The sequence below is a fragment of the Protopterus annectens genome, chromosome 12.part0 (assembly GCF_019279795.1).
Source record: "Protopterus annectens isolate FY-2018-M chromosome 12.part0, PAN1.0, whole genome shotgun sequence".
NCBI classification, from domain to species: Eukaryota; Metazoa; Chordata; order Ceratodontiformes; family Protopteridae; genus Protopterus; species Protopterus annectens.
Genome location: NC_056746.1, coordinates 600,077,930 through 600,091,943, shown reverse-complemented (window position 1 = coordinate 600,091,943; position 14,014 = coordinate 600,077,930).

Genomic DNA, 14,014 nt, shown 5'->3' with positions numbered 1-14,014 from the left:
GCCCGAAACATAGCTGAGGTTGTAAGACCTCTGTGGGCACATCTGACAGGGGCAGTACACCCATGGATGCTCCCACGAGAACCCCTGGACATCTGTCTGTGTGGTACCATCTCAGGGCCATGCTCATGGCTGCTGTGTGGGGAAGCATGTGCCACAGATACCACATTACCCTGGTCAATGCCCACTGTATCCTGTCCATCACCTAGGGACATTGGTGACAAAGGGTGTATTGGCAGGATGACTGTGCGCATTGATGGGGTTGACAGCTGTGTACTGTCAATTGGCTGACCAATGACGGACCCTGGCACACCTTCCTGTGCCATTACACAGATGTCATCATTATCATTTCTCGTGGCACCTGATTCAGGTTCCCTGCTGCATGACACCAGAGCAGCACCAAAACCTGTGGGAGGGAAACAGGAAACACAGTTTACAATGTCTACACAATGTTACCAGTGATGCACACATGCACACGTGCACATGTGCACAGCAGCACACATGCACACGTGCACACATGCACATGTGCACACGTGCACACTTGCACAGGTGCACACATGCACACAGTTGCACACTTGCACACAGTTGCACACTTGCACACTACTCAGTATGCGAGATATCAACACACAGACACACCTGCATGCATACAGAGAGCACTACTAAGTGAGCCTAATATTACTATTGCTATCAAGACTATTAAAGGTATTGTTAATACACACTCACCAGCATGGATAGGCTGCATTGCTGTTACACCGGAGGGACCTGCAGAAGTGAGGAAATTAATGTCAGTGGGCACAACTGTTCCATTGTTACTGAGTATGATACAGGTCAGTAGTACAACAGTTGCCTTTCACAGGTCAGCTGCTGATATTGAGAATATCACACTTGCACATTAAATACTATGATGACAGCTACAAACCAAGGACACACCTCACACATGCTATAACTACCAGTGTACACAACAGTCAACTATACATATGGCATATTACCTGCACGCTCGTAGTCTTGGTGCTGTGTGGCTCCAGCCTCCATCATAATGCAGGTCTGCTGCTGTTGTTGTTGTTGGTGGGCTGGAGCCACAACATTTATGAGTAGTCCCTCCAGTCTGGTGAGTGGGTGATGTGTAGCCACCCCACCACCTGTGGCAACCTGTTGCCTGTGGATATCCGACGCACGCTGATGGACATTTCTGATTAAATCACTGCAGTGATGTCATACCTGCTCATATGTCCTATTATGCCTGCCTATGTCATTTACCCGACGGATCAGGTCTTGCCACAGTGCAGCCCTCTCCTGCTTATTCTGGCTGGTGCGGGAAAAGAGTATTGCATAATCCCGCACCAGGCTCTGGTGTATTTCCTCATCCTCAGCTGCAGAGTATGCTGGATTGCGCTGGTGAGCCATGGTCCTGAAAAAGGAAATAAAATGATATTAGCAAAATATGTCAGCAGAATTTGGCACACATACTACACATGCTACTCGACTGTTGTGATAAAACATATCTCACATATATCGCATCTGTCTGTCTATTGGTGGATACACATGTAAATGGCCAGGTATCAGTGCCCAGCCAACAACTGTGCAACAGTACCTGGCACACTCCATATGACATACTACCAAACCCCAGCAGTCAGAACACTGATTCAGGTCCAAAGCACCTCCTCACTCTGGGAGTTTGTATCGAGGTACTGTATGGGGTACATCTTCAACTACTGTGATCTGACCACAAACTAATTGCTCTGGATATACATATCCCACCTCCACCACCAGCACAAACGACTACAGTGAATAACATTTCAAATGCAAACTTTACACTTCGTAACACTGAGATGGTATCCTTTAAGCCCACTGGGCCAGTGGAAGACACAACCCACAATGCTGACTCCTTCACAAATTATTTCTACGGACATCTCCAAGAATGCATGGATCATGCAATCCCATATAAGACCAAGACACTCTCCACAAAGGGAAAGCATCCTGTCTGGTGGACCCCAGCCATTGACAGATTGTATAACAAAAGATGGAAGCTACTGCAAGACAAAGCATAATTCCATAAACGGAAGGCATGTCTGATCAGCACTAGTAAAGAGCTATTTTCTCTCATACAAACATCCATGGGCAACTTTGAGAGGGAAATCACCGGGGACACTACAGATAACCACAAGCATTTCTTCAGTTATGTTAGAAACCTGGTCAGAAACCCTCCAATATGCTCATAGTTAGTACACAACAACAAATAATTCACTGAACCCACAGATATTGGAAACATTGCGGCAGACAGGTTCAGTGCAAGTTTCCCCCCTCCCTCTCCCCCAAACTAAGACATACTTATCCCAGCTGAATGTAACCTCCCTGTCATCACAGATGTCCAGGTGAGAGGCACCCTCAGAAAAGCCGAAAACACAGCATCAATGGGACCTGATGGTATCCCCGGTTGCATGCCACATGGACTCCAAGAGGAGCTAAACACACATATAGAAGTGCTATGTAACACTAGCCTGACTACAGGATATGTACCTGTACACTGGCGTACAGCAGCAGTAGTTCCACTCCACGAAGGAGGCACCTCTACATACCAATACAATACAATACAACATAATACAATACATTACAATACAATACAATACAATATGCTATTGCCCCTGGGACTACAGCAGCATACTGTTCTGCTACCCTGACCATTGCGACACATGTGATGTGATGGTACCTGCTCCTGTCAAACAGTTACACAGGGTGACTCATATGACATATTACCTATCTAACATTCAGCAGGGGTATGTGTGACATGTACTTATGGGGAGTCTTGCTTCTTAACGCTGTGTGGTTTATTGCAGGGTATGTCTTATCTGTGGGTAGGAACCTGTACCTCCGCCATGTGCTCTCTACTGCGGTGTCAAGGATGACACACAGCAGTCATTTAGGTTGTGGATGGTGTGAGGTGTTACTATGGTTGTTGGACATTTGTCATGGGTGTGACTTAAGTATGTAAATCCAGGAGTGGTAACCTCTATGTGGGTAGTATGTGTGTACTCTGTGGTGTTGTCAGTCACTGTGCATTGGTAATGTGTTTGAGTGCATTGTCACAGTGTTGTACATGTCACTGTGTCCTTCTCCATATCTGAAGCTGTCATGTGAGGTACATATCATGGCAGTCATTGTGTGGTGTGGAGGGGTGCACTGACCTACATGTCCATAGCTGACACACCATGTCTGCTGACACATACCATGTGCAGGTATTCCAGGAATAGTGTGCCACTGTGACTATCATTGGGGGGACTATTGTACACATTTATGACCCTGTTCACCCCTGACACATGCAGTGCTGGGCAGCCAATCACATATCTGGTGGATACTGGTGTAGGTGATTTGAAATGGGGTATGGTACTCCAGTTTTGACACTGGTGTTCCCTCCATGCCTTTGTCACCAGGCACCTGTTACAATACATCTGTACACATGTGCCTCACTCAGAATGTATATACATCTCTCTCTCTCTCTCTCTATATATATATATATATATATATATGTATATATATATATATATATATATATATATATTTATGTATATATATATGTATATATATATATATATATATATATATATATATATATATATATATATATATATATATATATGTATATATATATATGTATATATATATATGTGTGTATATATATATATATATATATGTATATATATATATATATATATTTGTGTATATATATATGTGTATATATATATATATATATATATATATATATATATACATATGAATATATATATATATATATATATATATATATATATGTCTGTATACATATACACATATATATCGATGTACATATATTGCTATAGATATGGAGAGGGGTGAGAGTGACAGAGGGGGTGGGACAGGGAGAGTGTGAGATCGTCATATACAGTCATATCTGTAGATAGTCAGATCTGTCTGTCTATGTATATGTATCTACATATATCTATATCTGTATGTGTGTATTACATATATATGTTTCTACATATTCTATCTATCTACATCTGTCTATGTATTCCTACATCCCTCTCTATGTATGTATACATATATGCATATTATATATATATATATATATATATATATATATATATATATTTTTTATTTTTTTATTTTACATTTGTTAACCGGGCTAGTCCAAATGGATACATGTCCATTTTCAGTGGAGGCCCGAGGAGAAAAGCTCCGCTAACTACTACTTAACAAGTTAAAGAAAAAAAATATACAGAATTATGCAATAAAAAGAAAACATTTGCTTTAAATTTCTTCCAGAATGTATATACACAAGAGTACAATATGAGACTTAGCAGGTGAATAAGTTTAGATATTTTACTTAGTTACAGTATTACTGCATTATACTGAGAAGTAGAATTAGATTTCAGTAGTTCGAAATGAACCCGAAGGAGGAGAAGGAATATTAGAGAGGTAACTCATATAAAGTAATGGTAGTATTACATGCACATAGAAAGAAGGTAAAAGGAGAGTGAGAGGGATAAGTAGAGGAAATTAGTGGGAGTTAGAGTTTTAGTCGGGGTTAAAGCATGGACATAACCAGTGATTTTTAAGATAAATTCTAAGTTTTTGTTTGAACAAAGCAGGGGTAGGGATTGAAGTAAGTTCAATAGGAAGTTGATTCCAGTGTTTACCAATGGCGTTAGAGAAAAGGGAGTCACCAGCAAGGTTGTTGGATTTAGTTAAAGTTACTAGGAGTTTGCTAGAGGAGCGAAGTGAATTCAGGTTAGAGTAAGGGGTAAGAAGTTTGGAAAGTGCAGGTGTGTTATTAGGTTGATAGAAGGCTCTTTGGACAAAGGAAAGTTGGGAAAGAAGCAGCATATTTTCTAATTCTAGCCAGTGAAGTTTCTGAAGGTTTAGACAGTGGTGAGTTCTGAAAGGATTACCAGTTGCAAATCTAGCAATACTATTAAATGTGTTAGTCAGTTTAGAGAGATTGTTTTTCTTCAGGTTAGTGTAAATTGGTGAGGCATAGAGAAGAGTTGAAATAAGGTGAGAGTGGGCAAGAGTAACTTTGGCTGTGGGGGTTAAGAATGTTTTAATTCTGTAGAGGGAGCCCAATTTTTTGTTTACAGTTTTAATGGTATTATTAATGTGACAATCATAGGTAAGGTTGTTATCAATCATGACACCTAGCAGTTTGGTAGTAGAGTCGGCTGATATAAGGGTGCCATTAATAGATAAGATGGAGAAGCCTAATGTGGGGGACCTAGTAGTAGGTTTAAAGAGGAGGAGTTTTGTTTTTTTAGCATTTAAAAGTAGGCAGTATTTTAAGAACCATGCTTCTACTGTGTGGAATACATTTTGAGTAATAGTTTGAAGCTCTGGTATGGTTTTAGCTGAGCAAATAAGAGTGGAGTCATCAGCATATTGTATGCATGTAGCTTGGGGAATAGCTACTTGTAGGTCATTTATAAAAAGGGAGAATAGGAGAGGTCCAAGAATAGAGCCTTGAGGGACACCAAGAGAAATTGGGAGAAGAGAGGAAAGTTTGTTATCCCAGAGGACTGCCTGTTTTCTGTTAGTGAGATAGGAAGTGAACCAATGGATAGCCTTTGGTTCTAAAGCAAGAGATTCCAGGATTTTTATGAGGAGGGGGTGGTTGACCATGTCAAAGGCTTTGGACAGATCGATAAAGAGTGCTGAAGATAGAAAATTATTGTTGCGGTTTGTGTTTATAAAGTCAGTAAAGGAAAGGAGAGCAGTGGTAGTACTGTGAAAAGGCCTAAAGCCATGTTGACAGGGAGTAAGAATGTTATTTTTAGTTAAGTGATTCATTAGTTGGTAGTGAACACATTTTTCCATGATTTTTGCTAGGGGAGACAGGAGGGCTATAGGCCTGTAATTAGAGTATTCATTGGAGTTTCCTCCTTTATGTAAGGGTATAATGTGTGAGATTTTCCAGATGTCAGGTATGGTTCCTTCATTAATAGTTCTGTTGATAAGGATAGAAATGGGATAGGCTATTTCCTTAGCAGCTTTTTGGAGGAATTCAGATGGAAGTTGGTCAGCCGAAGGGGTACATGGTTTAAGTTTTTGGATGCATTTTTGGATGAAGGTGGTGGAGATGGGTTGTATTATGAAAGTTGGTTGATTAGAAGATGCAAGATCAGGGATGCTAGAATTGTCAATGGGAAGGTTGGAGGCCAGTGAATTGATAGTATTAGTAAAGAAGGAGTTGAAAGCATTGGCAGTTTCATGGGAAGAATTCTTTTCGGACCCAGAGGGAGAGGGAGTGGTAGTCTGTCCGGGGTGAAGAAGTCTATTCAAGGTTGACCAGAATTTTTGGGATTATTGTGATTCGCTTGTTGGAGGTTACTATAGTAGTTTTTTTTGTCAGAAAGAATAGCTTTTTTGGTACTGTTTCTTAAGTGTCTGAAGGTCTGTTGATCTGAGGGAGATTTACTAGTTCTCCATTTTATCCAGGATTTGTTTCTGAGTAACATTTTTTGTCTTGTTTCCTTAGATAGCCAGGGGGCAGGTTTAGTTTTGACTCTGATAGTTCGTTTTGGTGCATGACTGTCTAGGATTGATAAAAATGTGGTGTTAAAATATTGAACAGCTTCTTCTAAAGGAAGAGTTTCTAGAGGTTTCGAGTTACAGGCATTTAGTTCAGTGTTAAATAGGATAGGGTTAAAATATTTATTACTACGAGAAGTTCTGATGGTAGGGGCATTAGTAGTGGTATTCTTCTTTCTTATGATATAGATTAAGTTGTGATCACTAATGTCATCCGGCAAAGTGCCGGTTTGATATTGTAGTTGTGGTTTATTGACAAGAATCCAATCTAGTATACTTTCTTTGTTGTTAGGTTTATTAATCCTAGTGGAGGTCTTTATTGTTTGTGTAAAGCCATGGAGATTAATATGAGAGAGCGGGTTATAAGTATTAACTGAGGACCAATCAAGGTTGAAGTCTCCAAGTATTACAGTTTCTTGTGGGTAGGTGGATGAAGCCCAGCTAAGGATATTTTCTATTATTATGGAGTTATTTCCAGGAGGTAGATAGATACAGATAATATAGATGGCTTTATTTGGGTTCAGTTGTAGCTTTGATATAAGGAGTTCAGTCTTGGTGTTCTCCAGGGGAGTATAGGGTACTAAGGTAAAATTTAGTTCAGACTTAAATAGGAGTGCTACTCCCCACCTTTCTTGGTATTGGTCCAGTCTCAGAATGTTGTAACCTGGGGGAATGATTTCAGTATCTTTAGTGAGGGGTTTTAACCAGGTTTCAGTTAAACATAGGATGTCAAAAGAGTAATATTCAAGAAGAGAGTGGAGAGGGGTGACTTTGTTGTTAACACTTCTGATATTAAGGTGTCCTATGAGTAAGGTATTTGCATTAGAGGTTGGTAATGGAAGGGATGAGTTAGAAATGATAGGTGTGGCTTCAGAGGAAATAATAGAGGGTCCTGGGTTAGGATGTATATCACCATCTACCAGGGTAGAGGGGTAGTATTTTAAGTGGGGTTTACCAGTAAATAACAGTAAATATTTTAGTTTTCTTAACATGAGATTATTTGATTTAATATGGGATAGTCTGTGATATTTGGCTAAGAGGTAGCAAGAGGTAGATGTAATGTTTGAATGTGTGAAATTTGAGGTTATTAAATCTGAGGCAGTTTGTTTGGAAGAAGTTTTAAAGTGATAATTATACTTTATTTCATAAGAGGTCAGGAGATAGGGTAGTGTGAGTACTAGAAAAGAAATGAACAGGGGTAATAGCTTAGCTGGATTTTGTTTTATTATAGAGGCCATGGATGGAGTTTTGTTAGTTTTACAAGACATGTTGAGGAGGGGATAAAAGGAACTACCAGGCCCAAGATTGGGCTATGACTATAGCAGAAGTCAATGAAATGTGGAAGAAAGAGCTAGGTATAAGCCTAGGTGTAGGAGGAGGGAGATAAGAGGGAAAGGGAGATATGGTAGTTACTAGTGGGCAGAGATTAACAATTGAGGTCAGAGGTTTGGATAGGTGTGTTTGCTTAGGGGGTGTGGAAAGTGAGGTATAAGGGTAGGGTGCATGGGGTGGGTGGGATAAGGGGTAGGGAGGGGAGCGGAGCGGGGCAGAAACAGTTAGAGTAGAGAGAGCGTAGCCAATCAGTTCAGCAGAGGAGCTGAAACACTACGTAGATAGGAAAGTAAGAATAGGAGCTTAGTGAGATAAATGATAGCTAGATATGCAGGTGGAAAGCATAGAAGGAACAAGGTAAGTATACTAAAAAATAAAGGTACAAGTACTATACAGGAAGAAAGTATGCTGAGGGAAAAGAAAGAGGGGTTAGAAAGACAGTATACAGTCAGGATTCAGTCGCTTAGTGTAAGTAGGAAGAAACAAAAGGAGATACAGCAGCCAAGAGTGTGCAAGATGGGAAAGGAAAGATTGAAAAGGATGAAGGAAAGCAGGACAACCTAGAGATGTTGAGGGTAGCAGACACAGGTGACTCTAGTCAAGCAGGAGTATGAGGGAGTATGACACCTGGCTAGAAATGAATGGAACGGGAGAAAAGTTACTATTACAACGCTAGCATGCAGGGGAGAGTAAGCAACCTTAGGTGGTTCCACGTGGGTGCTGCTCACAATAGGATAGCTATAAATTACAGTATAAACAAAATGGACATACAGCAAAATCACTTTTCTGCTTAGAAAATAGGACCAGCAGATGAGAGGTAGTTAAGGTGCTTCCTGGGTGCCGACACAAAAGGCCTGTACTGTAGCTTCAAGGAGACCACTGAATACGTCAGCAGGGAGGGGACAACCCAAATGAGGAGCACTAGGCTTCAATGCTAGAAAGAAACAAGAGAGGTGGGTTAGGAAAAAAAAAGGCAAAAGGGATTACAAAGTTGGTTAGTGAGAGAGAGAAAAGGTGCAGGAGTAGAGAGAAATACAGTTGAATATAATCATTTGTAAATCCACAGCAACAGGTCATGTAAGGTAGAGTACAAATTTAACAGTTACAGCTGGTATGCATTAGTACAATTCTCATAATATAACATGAAAAATGCGCCCGGTTGGAGGCCCCAGGACAATGCTATTTGAATGTTCTTTATCCTAGTACACCCTGTCTTCTTGAGTATGCAGGGTATAGGTATAGAGCCAACATAAAGCGTGTTTAAAGCAAAATGAACAACCACAGGGAATAACACTATCCAGTGTAAAAGGTAGGCACACACTACAATAGGACTCCGCTCAATAAACCTCTTCACAGCCTAAAGTACTAAATAAGCAAGAGGCTTGCAGATAAAACAGGATGCGATTTAACAAAATCACTTAAGCTATGCAAAATACGCTACTTAGGACCAAATATTAAGCACGCGTCCTTCCTTCAGGGAAACTGCAGTGCAGCACAAGGAGTCAAAAAATAAACAGTAGGTTTACAAAAATAAACAGGAGGTAACCCAAGTACCGTACATATCATCAGGACACGTATAAGTGAACCAAGTAATCTAAAAATGAAACGACAAAATAACACTAGCGTTTCTAGAAAAACAAGAGATTACACAACAATAGGATTTCGCTGTTCCCAAATTCACAGCCTACAGTGATAGGCTTTCTGCTTAAAACAGGAAACAATACAAACAGCAGAAACTAAGCTAAGCTAAGATGCGTTGCGTCTAACCAAACATAATGCACGCGGTTATCCTGAGGGTATACTGCAGTATATATATATATATATATATATATACATACATACATATATTGACATACATACGTATCCATATGATAGATAGGTATATCAACATGTTTGTTTACAAAACTGTATGCACACACTAACATACTGCTAAACATACATAACTGTGAAACCTACTTTGTACATTACACTACAACCTACATTCAACCTACATTGATATGTGCACATAGATGCTCTCACATGCAAATGTATGTACAGCCTTCACTGGTAGTTGCTCTATGTCCCCTGCCCTATGCACATCTTCATATACATATGGATACAGACCAATGACACGTACGGAGGGTTCACAGTATGTAGACTTTTAAAGTATTACTTTACATTACCTGTGTTTGTCACAGCTGCTTGCGTTGCCATTTGGTTTGGTGTCCTGCTGCTGCTCCAGTTGGCAGATGTCAGCTTTCTAGTAGGTTTTGATGAGTGTTTTTGTTTGTGTATGTTTTCTCTCTCTCTCTCTCTCTCTCTCTCTCCCTATCTCCAGACCGTGTAATGAAAGTATTGCATTTGTGGACTGGGAGTACAGCATGCTTTTGTAGGTATCTGCATATGTCCATGTGATGGCCTCTGCACCAATTGTTAGCCAGCATTTGCTAATTGCATGCAGCCAGTTGTGTACTGATTGCAGTTCTCACTGTGATTCCAGGACAGTGCTATAAAAAGGTATGTGAGATAGGCATAGCCCTTTCAGAGTTTAAGGGCAGGGACCATGCTGGTATGCTGTGGACACTGTTCTGTGAGTGTAAAGGTTAGTATCTCTCTTATATTTCTGGCTGTGTTGTAGATTAACATTTCTCCATTCATTTCTCCAGTTTCCTGTACTAAGTGTGTATGCACACTGACACCTAAGACTACTACTACTGTTACTGTGGGTGTGTGTGCTTTCCTGTGGGACATGTGGTGTAACTGGTATATAGCAGTGGCTCTTGCACTTTGTTGCTATGGCTTAAATATTTGCCCTTTACATTCACTACTTGTATGCCTGCTAGGTGTCTTGACTGTAGTGTGTTGCTGTGGCTTTCCTATTTTCTATGTACATTCACACCTTGGAATGCTTGCTATATCTGCTAGGGTGTTACTGCATTCAGTGTGGTCTGGCCATGGTGTGGGCCTTGACATCTATTAGGGTATTTGAGTATGCTGCTGAGCAGGCCCCAGAGACTCTCAGGTGCATCTTTTATCTGCCTCATGGAATGGCACATATCAGTGGGGTACACCCATTAAATTGCCTGGTATTCTGCAGTTGTGACTGTGGGTTAGCATGAGCATATGTATTACTACACTATTTCCGACGTGCAAGTGGTGCATACTTTCAGTACTTCATAGTTACCATTGCATGTGTTGTAACACCTTTCTGCCTACTGTTTGTACATTTCACAGGGAGTCTGTGGGGCATCCCTGTAACTCAGTCACTGTTGCTATATCTAGGCTCTTAACTATTCAAATATGGCAGTGTCAGACCTCTCAAGTGTACAGATATTTGCAGGATGTCCACATTTTTGCCTCATATTTTGGTCCATATCTCATAAACAGCTTTTTCTGGCAAATCACTCTGGGCTCAAGTCAGACTATAGTGACAAACATTTCAGTTTCAGACTTCATACCCTTCCAAACATCCAACATAATGCAAAACCTGTTACTCTCTCAACTGTCTAAGTTTGTTGGAGCAATATTTGGAATGTGTCCCTGTTTTTGGGCCTTTGCTCCACATTTTTTATTACTTAGTCCAGATGTGTTGCTATAAGAGGTTGTGGGGTATGGGCAGTGATTATCCTGCTGTAAGTATGTGTGTGGCTTGCAAAGTCCTACAGTGACATTATTACCTAATAGCTACTAACTAGCATGGCTGTTTCTGTTCACACACTACTATTATAGAAATCCACTACATTTGATAGCAAATATACATGGCATGCTTTGTGTACTACACATCCTATATTCCCTTTACATTCATTCCTACTATTACATGATATATTTATTGTAGCACAATGTTGTTATATAACAGTCATGGCTTAGTGGTAAGTCATGCAGACTACTGTTTCCAAGGTCCTGGGTTCGGGACTGACAGTGGTATTTTATTTTGCTTTTGAGCAGACTACAGGCCTTGTCATTCAGAGTGACTAAGGCACTTTTAAGCAGTTGCAACCAGGTTAGCGCTGGTTTGCGCGGAGCTCACGCATGCGCACTGGCATTCAGCTCCGCGCACACCCGCTTACAACTGCTTAAAAGTGCTTATTATTGTGCATACCCGCGCTATTTTCTTTAAAAGAAATGAAAATGGGGAGACAGGAAAGTGATGAAAAAGGGGTCACAAAGAGGGTAAGACAGTAGGGAAACAAGCCCGGGTTTTGCGGGAGGGATGTAGGTAAGGCCCATAGCTGCCCATTTCTTCATCAGCAACAGCTGTGCATATGTTTGTAATTTGGTGTGACATTTGAAACCTTCCACCCCTGAGAGAGGTGTAAGGACAACAACAATACTTGTTGTACAGCCAATTGTAACTGACAGTTTCCATGTCCAGCAGACATGTGTGCGAAATGGGCAGCTATGTATGGGGCGTAATTTTTTTGTGGGTACAGGGTGCCCTTTTTTTTTCAGGTGAGAGTGGTATGTCAGGTACAGGAAGTCGGTATAGCTGGGGAGGTAGGTTGGGTAGGTTAACAGACAAGACAAACAAGACGCATACAGGGGCGGTGAATGACGCATGTGGGGGGGTTGCACAATTGATGGGGATGGATGTTTGGATATCTAGAGCCCATGAGCCCACAGATGGCAACAGTGGAACTGATATCCCCACCCATGGGCAGTTGCCACTGTGCCTTCACTGCCCAGGACGGGGCTGTGCTGGAGGCTGTGCTGAGGGCTGTGCTGGGGGCTGTGTAGGCCGGGCAGCAGGCATGCCCATTAGTTGTGCCACCCATGCCTCAAGCTGGCGTAGGGGCCCAAGAACAGCATCCCGGATCTCCCTACACACCACAGTCTGGACATTACGGAGGGTGAGTGGATGTTCTCCTCCGGCCACACCTGCAGAGGGGGGATGAGCCCCATCCCCTGCAGTGCTTCCACCCGCAGGTGGCACAGGGCCACCAGAGGAGGGTCCGGCCTGGGCACTACTGCCAGGTGCACTCGCCAGTTGAGGAGGGAGAGGTGGGTCCGCTGGAACCCGCCTTCCCTGTCGTCCTATGTTTTGCATTATGTCATGACAGTTTGGGTTAGTAACGTACAATAACATTCACAATTAGTTGTAACAGCATGCATTAGTATTCCCATTAACCAAACACCCAGATATTCAAACCATTGAACAGCAAGCATAACACATGCATATTTTGAACAGCAATACACAGTCCAACAACATGCAGGGTTGATTGATGGCAACAGGCCATCAGGACTGGATGTATGAACAGGGCAGATGCATCAACGTACATGCAAATATGTATGAACCAACAGGACAAATGTCCAGGGGTGTTAATTGTGATTGCACATACCAATTTCACGTGGAATGGATTATATGTGGTTATAGGGCAGGGTGAAGAAAATTTAATTAACAACTTCAAATACCAATACATATGCTGTACATTTCTAATAGCTGCAGATATATACACACTACAGTTCTGCCTACAGTTTCCTATGTGATAACTACTTCAAGTTGGTGATAGGAATGTTACTGCTACATCAATATACATTTTCATTTTTATTCATACACATTCATATCTGGCTCTGTTCAGCTACATCATCCTGCTACATTTGCTTTATATAGCTATAGACAACTGTGGATTTTTGGTATTTCAGACAACCATACTATCTGCATATTGTAGACTGAGAGCAACATATCCAGATTTTGGGACACACATTCCAGCTGCAGTACCATTTTCAACACGTTACTGTTTGGTTCTGCCTGTCACATTCATTTCATTCTGTACTGACTGCAGTATACTTTATTCAGGAGTTATTACTACTTTATTAGTGGATTCATAACTCTTTCTCACACTCTCTCACTTGTTTTATTTTTACAATTCAGGATGGTACTTAATTCTAAGCTTTATTGACATGTTTTACCTGTAGTTATAACAATCCTTTCCAACAGTCTCACTTCTGTCATGATTCTGTATTTCAACAGGGTATATTTCACACATGTTTTACTCAGCTTCTGCAGCTGTACTTTTCAGCCTGCTGCAGGTTATGTACTATTATATTACAGGTGGGACATCTTTATTTCAGACTTGTTTAATTTTTATGTTTGGATTACAGGCTGCATCACACTTTTGTAATCAAGCAATACTTGCAAACCCTCTTACACTGT